At 42.2% G+C, this 15815-nt stretch overlaps 1 protein-coding gene across 6 annotated transcripts in view; it reads left to right on the forward strand.

The window, feature by feature from the left end:
• Positions 1–15815, forward strand: part of LOC147669891 (arylsulfatase D-like) — a 567561-nt gene that overhangs the window by 238570 nt on the left and 313176 nt on the right. The window lies entirely within an intron of this gene.

Below are 15815 nucleotides of genomic sequence, written 5' to 3' on the forward strand. Positions count from 1 at the left end.
AAAGCGAAGGCGGCACCACAACACACGTGCGCCCTCGAAATTGCCGGATCCCACATCATCCCTGCGAGTCTCCAGGAGTGAGCCACGATACTAGCCCACGTCGGATATCAAGGGACCATGAGGATGAAGTCAAGGATAAGAGAGAAAGTGTGGTTCCCTTGCCTTGAGGGAGCTGTGGACATACTAGTGAGGAGTTGCAGAGCCTGTCAACTCACTAGCAGCCAAGAAGCACCTGCGCCTGTGATCACTGAAGAGCCCGCACCATCCCCATGGTCGTGGGTAACACTGGACTTCTCCAATTTTTATGACGGGTGTGTGACTGCCATCCTGATCGACGGCTATACAAAATACCCAGTAGTTGAAGGGATATCGTCCACATCTTTCGCCCAACTACAACCAGACCTAGAAAAAACATTTGCACTGTTTGGGTTACCATACGTCATCAAAACTGACAACGAGCCACCGTTTAAAGGGAGAGAGTTCAAAAACCTGTTAGCACTACATGAAGTTCACCACCATTGCATCACTCCACAGTGGCCGTAGGCCAATGGTGATGCTGACTCTGAGCACTTCATGTGGACCCTGAACAAAATCCTCCGAACAGTAGTGGCAGAACAGTCCGATCCTGAAGTGATGCTTCAAAGGTTTTAACGAGAATATCGTAGCACCCCGCATTGCACGACTCTGAGGTCACCCATGTCCCTGATGCTAGCTGGATCCCTTTGAGATACTATCCCTGTGGTGGACAACTGGGACCCGGAACGGTACAATCCACACCCAAGCACGGCGAACATTGAGAGGGCCAGTGGGCAAAGAAGTGCAAAGGCTTGCGTTATTGCACTGGGATGCATGATGCTAGTACGGAATCTCTGCAGTGGGGGAAAATTCTGCACCACGTATGAACCTGGGCGGTGGAATGTGATGAAGCTCAATGGAACTGCCCTTACAGCCCGAGGAGTAAGTAAGTAACTTTATTGTACAGTTAGTTAAAACTCACAATTTTTTTAATTCAGAACTTAACAAGAAGTGAAGATCAAGAGATAAAAGTGATTATCAAAGATTAAAATTCATCGATCGCCATATTTTGCGATAGTAAATAAAATTCATGTTTCCAATTGCTTTTTAATGTTGTTTGAGTGAACTACAGACCCAGAATTGTGCTTTAGAGCGCTGTCTGCATGTTAGTCTGCTTCCTCATTTTGCTTATTCTTGAGTCTTTCCGTCACTGTATCAAAGAATGTTGAGAGACAGCAGTTTAATTGGGTCTCCTGCAGGTTAAAACATAATTTGACTGCCTGTCTGCAGGTTCTGATACCCATCTGGTTCCATATAGCGCGTAGTAAAGATCTCCTTTTATCCGTTAAGCCTGGGCAAATGCATATTATATGGGTTAAATCTTCAAGTCCAACTCCACAAAGATGACAAGTCTGATCATCTTGATTCCTTTTCCATGGAGCTAGATGAGGGAGGATTGGTAAGATACCGAGCCGCAGCTTTAGAAATTTTTCTTTTATCTTCTGTTCGAATCCATGGTCCAAATAAGCTTGAGGTTTGAGTGTTTTTTAGTCGTTTAGGACTGTCCATCCATGTGCCCTCTTTGCTAAAGCTTCTTTGTCTTCTGTTAACGATATTATTTTTGTTACTTTGGTTACTACCTTTTTGAAACTCTTATGATCTACTAGTGAGTCCCAGAGATCAGTCAGTTCAAGTATTTCTAATTATTCCATCAGATACTCTCTGGCAAGTGATCGTTCTCGTCGTTGCAGCTCAATCCAAAGGTGAGAACTTAAGGTACCTTGCTGAGCGTTTCTGATCTTGTGCCAGCATTTTATGTAGCTGCCCCTTCTTTCCACCGTTTGCTTTTGGAGACCGAATTCGAGGCGTATTTGGGCTGGAGATACATAGCTGGGTAGCTGAAAGATGGATCTGTAGGTTTTGCTGATCACTTTATCGAGGATCAGCGCATCTTTTCCAAGAATTGATTCGCTCCCATATGTCAGCATAGGTGGAAGACGAGCTCTTATTACTTGTAAGAGCGGGTCGAGAGTACAATCAGGCAGGACTTTCTTCAGGGGCTTCATCGTAAGATAACTCATGGTGCCTTTTCGATGCAGTGTCTCTAATTGAGATTTAAACGAGCCTCTGCTGTCTAATAGGACCCGAAGGTGCTTGTTGCATGGTCTAATTTCTGCCCATCCAAGTACCAACTGTTTTTCCTAGCCTTCTTGTAATTCACAGTCATAGTTCTTGTTTTTGTTAAATTAATGATTAGTCCATTACGCTGTGAGAATGAGCTGGTAGTATTTAGAAGGTGCTGGAGACCAATTGGAGTCCAGCTTATTAGGACCAGGTCGTCAGTGTATAGGAGATTGGACAGCGTGATTTCTCCTAATCGTGGGGCATGCGATTTGATGCTGTCCAATTCCCCTGGTAGGTCTGCTAGGAAAAGATTAAACAGTGTAGGTGCTAGGACGCACCCTTGTTTCAGGACTTTAAAGGTGTTGATCCGCCTAGAGAGGTGCGTCCCGTTTCCCAGCTTGATCTTGACCCAGGTATTGGTGTAGAGTAAAATCAGCTGCTTCAGAAGGGGCTGTGGTATCCCCCATTTTTCCAACTTTTGCCATAGTTTGCCCCAGTCCACGTGGTCAAATGCTGAGCTGTAATCTATAAAACATAGAAATAGTGAGTTCTTTCCTGCTTTAGCCGTGTCTGCCAGCAGAGTTAATGCAATGACATTGGTGGTGGTTCCCTGTCCTCTACAGAATCCTATTTGGTTTACCGGGATTATTTGCTTTGATGCTGCCCAGGATGTCAATTCCTCTAATAATATGCCAGCATAGTACTTTGCCTCTATGTCTGTTAGGGCAATCAACCGGTAGTTGCGAGGATTACTCCTATCGCCCTGCTTATAAATTGGGCTTATGCTCGATCCTTTCCAGGATTCCGGGCTGCTTTCTAGCTCTTGTATTCCCATGAAGACTGGTACTAGTGTGTTGCTCCAGAATTCTATGTCGTGTTTAAATGTTATTGGAGGTATACCATTTGGGCCTGGAGCTCCTTCCGATTTTCCATTTTGTATTTGTGTTTTTATCCGAGCAGCTGTTATGGTAATTTTATTTTCATTGCTGCTTGATATTGTACTAATGTTGCTTGTTCCTTCTTTTGATTGCATTTTCCCACTATGCTTTTGTTGTGATTTCTGGACCCTTTTTTGGTCTTTCCTCTATCGTTGTCCTCCTGATTACTCTCCATTTTCTGTAATTTCACTTCAGTGGAGTTGCCCTCTTTGATTTTATTAAAGTGATTATACAGATAGTTTGCCCAATCTGCCTCTGATATATATGAGCTTATTCCATGGTGCCCTGGCCGCTGCAGGCTATGAATTGTTTGCCAAAATTTGGTGCTGTTTTGTAGTTTCGAGTCGTGCTTTATTTTTGCCCAGAATTCATTTTTCGCCTGTCTTTTTTTCCCCCTGATTGCCCTTTTTAAACTTGCTTTTAAACCGCGTAGGGCTTCTTGCAGTGACTGTTTTTTAGGCTGTGCGCGCAGTTGTTTTAGAACTTGTTTTATTTTCCGTTTAAGTCTTTTTGTCTCCAGTGTACTTATCTTTCCAGGTGTAGGTTTCTGGGGTGTACCTTTAAGCGTCTTTGGTTTTGTTACGTGTTTGATCCCGAGGGCCTTCGTATACTCCTCCCAGGCTTCAATTGGGTTTGTGGCCAGCTTGCCCTGATGAAGTAGATCCTTCGCATTTGTAGATAGTTATTCAATCTTGTCTGGTTTATATATTGTTCGTTTGAAGTCTGATGTATATTCAGACTCAACGCTCACCCTGGCTTCCCTAGAAATCTCTCCGGTTATGCTTAGGTCAATTTCTTGCAGCAGATGGTCGCTTTGATTGTTGACACCCAGCTTAAATGTTTTGATGATATCAAACAGAGGGAGAGTTGCATGTGCATAGTCTAGGTGGGAGGAGATTGTTGCCGAATGATAGGTTGAAGCTGGAGGGGTATACTCTTTGAACCGGCCATTCAGCACCCTTAGGTTTAATGGCTCTAATTCCTTTAAAAATTGATTTGAGCACTTGGTTTGTTCAATTGGAAGTGCTTGTGCTTGATTTGGAATACCCCAGGCTCTGTTAAGCTCCTGTGCTAGTTCATCGTCTGGTCTGTTTCCAAAGAGAAAAAGATTAAAGTCTCCTGCCAGGATCAAGTTCTCAGCTTCCCCCTCTTCTATAATTCTTGCTGTTTCCTTGACCAGCTCTCTTGCGCCTTTCCATCTGTGCTTCGGATGTATATAGGAATTAATTATAACAAGAGGGTAGTCCGACTTTCTGGTGTTAATTGTTATGGCAATAGCCTGTATAGCATTTGGGGCTTTGGTTTTAATCTTTATCTCCTTCATTGCTCCTATTGTAAGGATTGAGGCAAAAATCATCAATCCACCTGAGCTGTGACCAAAGGATGAGGTCCTAGTAGCCGGGACAATTTGCGTCATGTATCCTTCCAGGACTATCTCGCGATCTTCGCAGGTTTCTTGTAGTAATATCAGGTCAAATGACCTTAAATATTTTAATGTTTCCCAGTCGTCCAGTTTGTCAGTCAAGCCATTGATGTTCCAGATACATACCCTAAGATTGTTCCGTGTAGTGTGTGATAAAGACTGGGCAGGAGTCCCTTGTCATTGCCCGCCCCTGTTTGTTATTGTTCGCTGTATTTTGTCTAGATTAGGCATTGATGATTTTGTTATCGTTTTAGTATATAGGAGCCTCCCTTGGGGGCCTGGTGACTGGCTAAGAGCTCCTTTTAGAATTGATGTTGCTTTATGAAAGTGTTCTTTTTTACTCTCCTCTAAGAACGGTGTTGGGTAGGCTGACCTCCTTCCTCGTTCCAGCTTTATTCCCCACTGAGAGAATTTGTTTATTTCTCCTAGGATTCGATCAACCAGATCATTAGATGACCATGTTGTCTTTGTCGTTTCTGGTTTATACGGGTCACGTGTGGGTTGGAATTCAATTTGAAGCAGATCAGTTGAAACAATGTCTTCCAGTCCCTTAATTGAGTTGACTAATTTTATTATGTTTCCTCTATTTTGGGTATCCATTCTGCCTCTAGATTTATACTCTGGAACAAATAGTAATACATCTGTCTCATTAGATGGTATGGCTCTGGTTTCTTGGGCTGAGGGTACTTCGAGGTGTGTGACCCAGTTGGGGAGTTGGTCATTGTTGTTTTTAAATATGGCAGCAGTTTCCCTTATTTTGAGTTGTTCCAATTCCTGCTCTAGGGCCGGCTGTTCCTTATTTTGTGGCCTATCCCTTAGCTGACTCTCTGTATAGCTCCTTACTGAGCTACGTCGGTCAATTTCTTGCTCAGATCTTTCCCATTGTTGTAAGTGTTGTGCCTTTCTGTCCTCCTATTACCTGGGCTGTTCAATTGCCGTCTCTAATAATTCTTTTGACGTTAGAGTTTTCAGTTTGTTAGGAATCCTTGCAGTTTCCTGTTTCTTGCCCAGAGACGGAGTCTGCTCAACCAGGGTACAAAGTACCGCTATCTCTTCTTCTTCAGCTTAGTCCTGGGATTCCGCCGACTGCCCCTCCTCTTTATGAACACCGGCTGTCATTTTCCTGTTCCTACCCTTCCTTTTTTGTTTCCGTCTGATTCGTGAGTTTGTAGGAGCCTCTGTACTAACTCTTTCATGTGATGAGGCATTTAAGATGGAGTTCTCCGGGGGTTTGCTGGATTTGGGAGAACAGTTCTTCTCATTTTGAGTCGACTTGTTTTTTCTGCTTCTTTTGTGATTCCATTTGTTTGGGTGTCCCAAGTTTCATTTCCCTTGTTGACTATGTCTATCGGGTCAGATGCTGCGCTTGGTTTCAGATTCTCTAGCATTGTTGGTAGCGTTGATAGCTTATTTATTATTGGGGAACAATCACATTCTGTTCTTGCTAGCGCAGAAAGTTCTGCTGCTTCCTGTCCCCTTTTTATGAGGCCATTTAAATCTCCTAGTTTCCTCTCAATCCCTGAAGTGAACTCCGCTAATGTTTGCAATACTGTTAGCTGCATGTTAAACTTATCAGATTGGTATTGTAATGCTGTTGCTGATAGTTGAATTGTGTTTAATAGATTTGTCCAGAAGCTTACACTCTCTTCTCTGCACGAGCTAGGGATTTTCCCATCTTAGGGGTTATGGTAGGTTTTAGGTTGTATGCGGCCACTAGATCTTGCCACTCTTGTGTTGCGAGGAAGGTCATATTGCTATCTATGGTATATGAGTTCTCCCGTTGCAGATTTTGAGGTGAATTTGGTCGGCCCGTTTCTCCCTGCTCTTTTGAGGACATTTGGGAGCCTTCTTGTGTGCTCGTCAGCTTTGGAGAGAAACTACTGTTTGACTGAAGTGTTACTGTCCTTTCATCCGGTACACTCTGGGTTTTTTGCCGTAGCAGTGGGGTTGATTGGTCGCCCCAATCTTGTGAATCCTAATGCTCTAAAACGATGGAAGCATCTAATGTTCTGTCTGATCTTAACCCACTGAGAGATGTTTCCTTGCCTTGGGGACATTCCGTTTTAGACCTGCTGGGAGGTGTCTTCTTGCCTTGAGGGCTTTTTTTGTTGGATGTCTAGTGGCCTACTGATCTCCACTGGCCATTCTGTTGTTTTACTTTCTACTCCATCTTCTTCAGTTTTGTTTTTTTGCCAGCTTTCGATTGGCGCCATGCGATTATTGACGGCATGAATTTCCGCTACTGTAACCTTTAAAGTTTTTTCAGTTTCAAGTGTTTTTTGTATTTGTAGTAGGGGATATTCTATTTACCCGGGCTCCAATGGGGTCGGTAAGCCTTTTATGTTCACGTTTTTTGTGAAAATTGCTGTTCCAAGTTCTTTTAGAAATGCAAATTTCGTGTAGATTTTTGGTTGATAGGAGTTTGAGATTTTTCTAGCCGGCTCTCCTTCTATAGTTATGAGCTCTTCGATTCTGTCTCTTTTCTCTCCTTTAGGTGGATTATTCGTTTGTTTTATGTTGTTTGGGCCCTTAGTGGTTACTAAATTGTTGTCTTTGCTGGCGTCCCTGCCTATGATCCAGAGGGAGCCCATATCTTTACTGCTTTTTTTGTTGATGTTGGTGTCTTTAATGTTATCCTTTTCCTTAATGATTATTATTTTGCTGGGATCTTTGTCTGAAGATGGTGAGGGAGCTCCGACATCTTTTACTGCCCCATTTTTGCGTTTTGATGTTGGTTTTGTGATGGACCTTCTCACTCTTCCTGACCTCATAGCTAACCAGGTAAAGAGTTAGAGTGATAACTAATAGTTGGTTGATAATTCTTGAAAATTGCTAGTGCTGTTTGTATCAAGATCGGGCAGTTTACAAGGTCCTGTGACTCACGGCAGATGTAGCTACTCCCACTGGTTGCTGTTCTTAGACACTGCTCCTAATCACTGCTCTTGTGCAGTCGCAGGGGACTCCGTCACAGACCACCTGGAAATGCATATAGAGTAAGAACTCTTTTGATAGGATGTTATTTGTTTAAGGTTTGGGCGTCTGGTTTGTACAAACTTAATCCAGGAGATTTCCTAGAAAATGGGAGGGCGGGTAGGGTCTGCCCTGATACAGTGCACAAAACCACTAGACCCCCACCGAATCAGCCAGCAGCACTCGGCACTCAGCCCTCCTTACGGGCTGCTCTTCACTCTTCTACCCCTTTTACTCTCTGTGCCTGCTCCACTAGGTTGCCCTCGGCTCTTTGCCCCTCCCCCCTCCAGAGGCTCTTCAGTGGTGACGGAGCAGGGCAAGGGGGGTCAGAGGGGGTCAGTAGGCACAACTCAACACAACTGAGAGGCTCACAGGACTTCGAGGCGGGGAATCGGCGGGGGATCGGCAGAAACCGAAAACGGAACTGAGGCGGAGAGACGCCCAAGGGAGCCTTGCCTGGGCGCCTGGACTATGGTCTCTCCTCTCACCTCTCTCCCCTCGGTCGCTTCACTCGCTCTGCTTGCTCTGCTTACTCGCTCCTCACCAGGACAGCGCTGGTCGGCCGCGGAAGCTGCAAATGCTCTCCCAACTCTCTACAGCCCGACGAGGAGAAGAAACTATCACCAGAAATATTTCTTGGTTCAAGAGAGTACGAGAGCCAGATGAAGAGAGGAGATCTCCTGGAACCGCAGGGATCTCACCCCACGCCCGGGGGAAGACCAAGCCAAAGACCACCTGCTTTCAATCCAATCCGCAGAGGTTGAACAAAGCACCATCTTGGAGACCTCGTCGTCTGGCAGTCCAACGAGAAGTCAGGGAGAACTGGTAATCATGTAAAGTGCTCCAATAACTTCAGTCCAGTTATGTAAAAATAAAAAAAGCAAATAACATTTATTTCCAGGATGAGAGGAAAAAATATTAAACTCCCACGTGGAAAAAAAGCCTGAAGGACGAAGAGAGTGTTCACAGCTGTTTAAAACTAACAGATTGACAACCAGACTGAACCCTGAGGCTGTGATGAACAGACTGAGGAAGGAGCCATCACGCGCTGTGCAGGAGGAAGCATTAACTTGTTGCAATGGCCATCAAAACAAGCATTTGCAATGCAATAGGTCTTGCATTATAAAAGTTTGAGCTATTGGCATTGCTCATAATAATGCAACACCAGTAGCTCAAACATTCAGTAATGCAAGACCTATTGCATTGCAAATGTTTTTTTTATATATATATAGCGCGAACATGACCCAAAGGCGTGCATTTATGTGGCATTGAGTTCAGTGCAATTATGTGGTATGTTAATATGTGGCACGGAGTGGTATTATGCGGAGTGTATTTATGTTGCATCAAGTAGAGAGTAATTATGTGGTGTGTAATTATGTAGTACTGAGTGGTATGTGCAGTGTATTTATGTTGCATTGAATACAGTGTAATTATGTGGTACTGGTATTATACGGTATGTAACTATGTCACACTGAGTGGTATTATCTGGAGTGCATGTATGTTGCATTGAGTAAAGTGTAATTATGTGGCATGTAATTATGTGGCACAGTGTTATGTAGAGTGTATTTACATGGCACTGTGTAGAGTGTAATTACGTGGTGTGTAAATATTTGGCACTGAGTGATATTATGTGGATTGTATTTATGTTGCATTGGATAGAATGTAATTATGTAGCATATAAGTATGTGGAACTGAGTGGTATTGTGTGGAGTGTATGTTGCATTGAGTAGAGTGTAATTATGTGGTGTAGTTATGTGGCACTGAGTGGTAATATGTGAAGTGTATTTATGTTGCATTGAGTAGAGTGTAAGTATATGGCGTGTAATTATGTGGCACAGTGGTATTTGGAGTGTATGTTGCATTGAGTGCAGTGTAAATATGTGGTGTGTAATTATGTGGCACTGAGTGGTGTTTGGAGTGTATGTTGCATTGTGTGCAGTGTAATTATGTGGCACTGAGTGGTATTTGGAGTAGTGTATGTTGCATTGAGTGCAGTGTAATTATGTCGCATATAAGTATGTGGCACTGAGTGGTATTGTGTGGAGTGTATGTTGCATTGAGTAGAGTGTAATTATGTGGTGTAGTTATGTGGCACTGAGTGGTATTATGTGAAGTGTATTTATGTTGCATTGAGTAGAGTGTAAGTATGTGGCATGCAATTATGTGGTACTGGGTGGTATTATGTGGAGTGTATTTTTGTTGCATTGAGTGCTGTGTAATTATGTGGTGTGTAATTATGCAGCACTGAGTGGTATTTGGAGTATATGTTGCATTGAGTGCAGTGTAAGTTTGTGGCACTGAGTGGTATTTGGAGTGTATGTTGCATTGAGTGCAGTGTAATTATGTGGCGTGTAATTATGTGGCACTGATTGGTATTTGGAGTGTATGTTGCATTGACTGCAGTGTAATTATGTTGCAAATAATGATGTGGCACTGAGTGGTATTTGGAGTGTATGTTGCATTGAGTGCAGTGTAATTATGTGGCGTGTAATTATGTGGCACTGAGTGGTATTTGGAGTGTATGTTGCATTAAGTGCAGTGTAATTATGTTGCAAATAATGATGTGGCACTGAGTGGTATTGTGTGAAGTGTATGTTGCATTGAGTAGAGTAATTATGTGGTGTAGTTATATGGCACTGAGTGGTAGTATCTGAAGTGTATTTATGTTGCATTGAGTAGAGTGTAAGTATATGGCGTGTAATTATGTGGTACTGAGTGGTATTATGTGGAGTGTATTTATGTTGCATTGAGAGAAGTGTAATTATGTGGCTTGTAATTATGTGGCACTGAGTGGTATTTGGAGTGTATGTTGCATTGAGTGCAGTGTAATTATGTGGCACTGAGTGGTTTTTGGAGTGTATGTTGCATTGAGTGCAGTGTAATTATGTGGCGTGTAATTATGTGGCACTGAGTGGTATTTGGAGTGTATGTTGCATTGAGTGCAGTGTAATTATGTGGCATGTAATTATGTGGCACTGAGTGGTATTTGGAGTGTATGTTGCATTGAGTGCAGTGTAATTATGTGGCATGTAATTATGTGGCACTGAGTGGTATTTGGAGTGTATGTTGCATTGAGTGCAGTGTAATTATGTTGCAAATAATGATGTGGCACTGCGGCAGAATGAGGCAGAGTGGGTAATGCTGTTACACAGCTGAGCCCATGTACAGAATCTGGGGCACAATAAGGTGGAATGAGGCAGCGTAAGGAACAGTGCGGTGGAGTGAGGCGGAATGAGGCAGAGTGGGGGATGCTGTTTCACAGCTGACCTGGGTCACTGGTCTCTGGGATGTCATTCATGCGTGGACGATTGCTCCATATGGACCTGGTCAAAGATGCAACATACCAAAATGTCTCTGGTTGGATACATATAAAAACGTATTGTTGATAAAACGTTCTAGAATGATGAACAGCACAGTTTCCCTGTGTTTTTTTGGGGGCATGGGAAGGAGACCGGAAATTGTGAGAAGTTTGCAAACTGTGTATGGACGCTTTTTAACAATATATGATATAGGAAAGTGAAAGAGCGATGTTTATTTTGACTCAGACCGCGGGCGAGTCTTCTCCAGTTACTGATGCAGTTAAAACTCGCAGAGCGGAGTGGTTGAACACGAGAAAGCTCCTCATTCTTTGGCGTCTCACCTTATACGCTGCAACCCAATCCCCGAGAAGAAAAACAACTAAAGTCTGGTTACTCTAGCCTTGGGTTCTCTAGTAGTGCAAAGCAGGCCTTCTAGCGCTTCAAAGTCTAGTCAACACTAGACATACAATTATAAAACAAGTAACAAAAATGCCCCCTTTTGGCAGTTGCTGGCGTAGCAATAAATGGCAATTTTCAGGATCCATTGAGCCCTTCAGCTCTCTGTGTCCTGGTGCCACTGTGCCTGCTGGACCATTGGGAGCTAAGCCCCTGAGTCTGAGGGATCCGACCACATGGGACGACTCTGACACTTGTGTGCAGCTGGCTGCCCTGCTCTCGCCTTTGTTAGGAAACACAACAGAGACTCGTTTTGTCAGCAGGCTAGGCTGGCAAACACCAAAGGGTGCCCGGGAGGCAGTGCTGCAGCGTGCCAATAGAGCTGCTTCGCGAAGCCTCTCTCAGGAGCAGGGCGAGTAAGAAGAAACGGCACCAGACACTGTAAAGCACATCATAGTTGTGAACTCTTCCTACAGTCACAATACCCCGAGCCACAAAGCAACACAAAAGAGGCATTAGGGCCATATATGAATACATGACTCAGTATGAAGAGGATGGAAACTAGAAAGACAGGACGCACAAGGTGCCTCGGCAGGACAAAGCCATTCGAACAGAAATATCAATGATCAAAGTAGTAATTCATGTTATCTTCTAAAATACTTTGATTTATGTAGTACAGAAATCCAGGATCCCCAATATATTCATTTGTTCACGTCTTCAGTAGTACCAAATGGATTAAAATACACTAAAATTAAGACTACATCATGTCGCCTGGGGTACAATGTTACTTTTTGGGGCTTTCATTTACCAGCACAGTGCATTGTGGTGCTTGTAGTGTTTATTCATTTCAGCTAAATCAATTGGACTAACCCAACAGAAAGCAATGAATAGTGAAAGGTGGATATAGGACAGTAACCCAGAGCACCTGATGACATAAAACCGTCTGAGAACATGAACTAAAATGGTGCCCAAACAATCAACATGCAATATGTGAGACTTTTGCTGTGGTTAACTTAATAGAAAAGCACGTGCAGTTGAGTTTTTAATCTGACAATACGTTTTCCAAACCCTGCCAGGTTAACACCATAACTGATAAAGTGACTTTTACACAGGATGCATATCGAATGCATGAGAGAATGCTTCAGAATGCTGCGCCTGTTCCTGAAAACTTGGAGCCCAGAAACTATTATTTAAGAGGTTTCTTTTTCTAACTATGAAGTAAGGAACGTGCTTGCAACACATTGTTACACTGAAGTCTTCCCTGTTATTCTGCACTCGTCCAATTTGAAGATGGCATGTCAGGTTTATAGAAATTAAGAAATTGCACGTCTAATTTTAGGGTAAAGATTCATACACTCAAATACGAGCCTTTGCAGAATGTTAACTCCGTCAATTGCAACAGTCTTTTCAGCTGATCGTTAATTTCCTCATTGCTGTTACCAAACGATGTCTGCAGGAATAAGACATAGAAAACAAGCGAAGGCCTAGAGCGAGAACACCATTTCATTGCGGCTTTTAAGTAAAATGACTTTTATGACCGCTCTAGGAAAGCAGGCGAGATAAGCCTGTTAATATGGGGAAAGAGAAGGATGTAAGCGCGAGCAGCATCCTTAGAAGTCTAATGCGATGATGAGAGGCACAGACAAATGGTGGTTGTGACATGGCTGGTATGGCGGGGGAGCGGGAGGCATTCCTTTGAAGTCTGATGTTGGGGAGCAAATGGCAAGGGCGCGCACAGCCACATGCACTGTCCATAGTCTGCCTGCCAAAACCCTCTTGGTAAGCGTTCCTGGTGCACCTCTATATCTCTCGCCATAGCGATTGCTTAACAGCAATAGCTAGGCGAGACCTAAAAAAGAACTACTCTGTGAAAATGCCTGGGAGGGAACCAAGCAGCCAAACGAGGAACAATTACAATGAATGCATCAATAAAAAGGCAGCATTTCTGAATGGCATAACAAATAACGAATGACAATGATAGGTGTGCCAAAAGCCCACAGAGGAGAAAAATGTCTTGCAGACAGCACTGTAGACTCGACCTAAAAAGATGATGCAAGTGCCCATAAAAATTATAGGCAAATACATCTGTTAGATGTGGGAGGGAAAACCTTCTTGAAAATACTCTTGGGGATGTTGAAAGAATGGCCCGAGACCAAATGTATAATCTCCATGGAGTAAGGTGGCTTCAAGGAGGGGAACTCGTGTATTGACCACTGCTTCAGCTTATAGGCTATATTGCAAAAAGCCATGCAACAAAGAGGAAGTTTGTACTGTTGAGTCAGGGATTTTTCACTCGGCGTTTGATATGGTTGACTGGCAATTACTATGAGAAATAATGAGAACGTATGAACAACCAAGTGTTTTGCTTTTAATCTTACAAGAAATTCATGCTATTTTCATTTTTTTTTGGCACAGATCTACCCAAAGTTCTAGAAATAATAAATATTTTCAGTCCAAAGATGCACGGTACCCAGTCTTCTTTATGCAGGTGATTTGGTCATTATGGACCTAACAGAAATTGGTTTACAGCAAAAACTCGATGTGTTCTTTAAATATTGCAAAAAGAAAGAATTGCTAATCAACCTGGATACAACTAAAGTGCCCCTGTTTGGAAAAAAAGATCTCTAAGTACAAATGGTTGCTCGATGGAACAGAAATAGAGGTGATAACTGATAAATTGACATAGGAAGACCACATTGAAGTATTACAGGTGAAAACACTTTCAAATGTAAGTAGCCTTAAGAACTTTAGTAAATCATATGGAGGGTCTTTCTTAAGAGCAGACCTGACTGCCTTTCAAGCTATGATTCAGCCCCAACTCCAGTACGGAGTGGAACGGCTTAGCTTGACTGGAAAAACTAATTGGGACTTGGAGGAAGGTAGGTGCTTGAAATGTCTTTTGACTCTGCCACCCTCCTCGAGGATTCGGGCTATTCGGATGGAGACTGACCTAACAGCTTGGAATTATTTAGTTTACGCAAGTGTTATTAGATTTTGGAACAGGAAGGCCCAGAGTAATTCATTCAAAATCTCAATTATACATCAAATTGAGATTAATAATAGTGAATTAATATGGGCAATCTCAGGCTCTATAATATAGGTAAAAGATTGGCAATAAAACTAAATGTACAGCAAGATTTAGGAATTAGCATAGGCGAGCTATGATGATTGACAATATATATGGCTAGATTACAAGATTCGAAATATTTTTATGGACACAACATCTGTACGCCACTTGAGAGCTTCTCGGATGCAAGAAACAACTTTTTCACACCTAAAACAGCTGCCCAATGAACATATAAGACAAGAATTGTTAAGGATTATGTGCAGGAGCAATCCAGTTTTAACCTTGCCTGCAAAGAAGTTTCTTATAGAAGATAACGACATTTGTAAGTGCAGGTTAAAAACTTAATGTGATCTGTCACACATTCTTTTAGATTGTTTCTTGTTTTTACATCAGAGGAAAATATTATTGAGACCTAGTCTAAGGAAATGCGATGTGAGGGAGAGGGGACAAGCAGTAACGTTCCTGATGGTCTTGAGGTACCTGGATATAACATGTGCATTACGGAGTGTTGTCACTTCTATAAAGAAAAGTGTGAGCGAGGTAAAATACAATTTATGAAATGTGCTAATTCCATAATGAATAAATTACATCATTGTTTTTATAGGTTAGTAGAATTTTATATTCATGGGGCACTTATTTCAAATTGTTTTTATGACATATTTCAGGAGACATAGAATACCTATAAAGGAAGTGTTAGTAAGGTTATATTTATGAAATAGGCTGATGCCATTATGAAGGTTCATGAATTTGTCCTAGGTTTTTTTATGTGACTTTTAAATTATGGAGTATTTATTGTATGTTTAGTGTTTTTATGATGTAATAATTTAAAGACTATAGTCTGTAAAAAACAGAATTTTGAGTGACTGAATCCTACAGTACAAAATGTATTATGCCACCTATTACACCTCCAAAGGTCAGATCTAGCTTACATATCCATACATATTCACCTTGCAGTTATTAATGCGTATTTACAAAAAAGAGAACAGTGTTTACTGTTTAAATTACCTTTTGTCAAAGGATTCAAGGAAGGTCGGAAAAGGATAATACTTCCAAGAACCACAGGCTCCAACTTGGAATCTCAATGTGGTACTAACTAGACTCCTGGGGCTTCCTTTTGAGTCCTTACATTCCTATCCATTTCAGTATATTTCTTGGAAAGTGGAATTTTTGGGGAAGAGTTAGTAAAATAAATGTTTTCACTTTAGAGGAGCTGTTCTTTCCATTGCATCAGGACTGAGTAGTCCTAACACCTAATCTAACATTTGTGCCTTAAAATTCTGTTGTCCTTTCATCTTCATCAAACTAATAAACTCCCAGTTTTCTTTCCCAGTCCACATTCGCTACCTGAAAGAGTGCTTAAGATGTTGAAAGAGCACTACTATACTACATTAACACTACAAAATAATTTAGGAAAACAGAACAGCTGTTTGTACCTTTCTCTAAGCCCAGGCAGGATTATACTATATCCAAAGCAGGTATTGCTAGACGGATAGTCAAATGCATTCAAACTTGTATATCAAGGCTATGAGCAACTTACTGGCCCCCCCACAGGCACATTCTACTAGAAAGAAGGAGCTTTCATA

This window comes from Lissotriton vulgaris, unplaced genomic scaffold (assembly GCF_964263255.1).
Source record: "Lissotriton vulgaris unplaced genomic scaffold, aLisVul1.2 SCAFFOLD_269, whole genome shotgun sequence".
Taxonomy (NCBI): Eukaryota; Metazoa; Chordata; class Amphibia; order Caudata; family Salamandridae; genus Lissotriton; species Lissotriton vulgaris.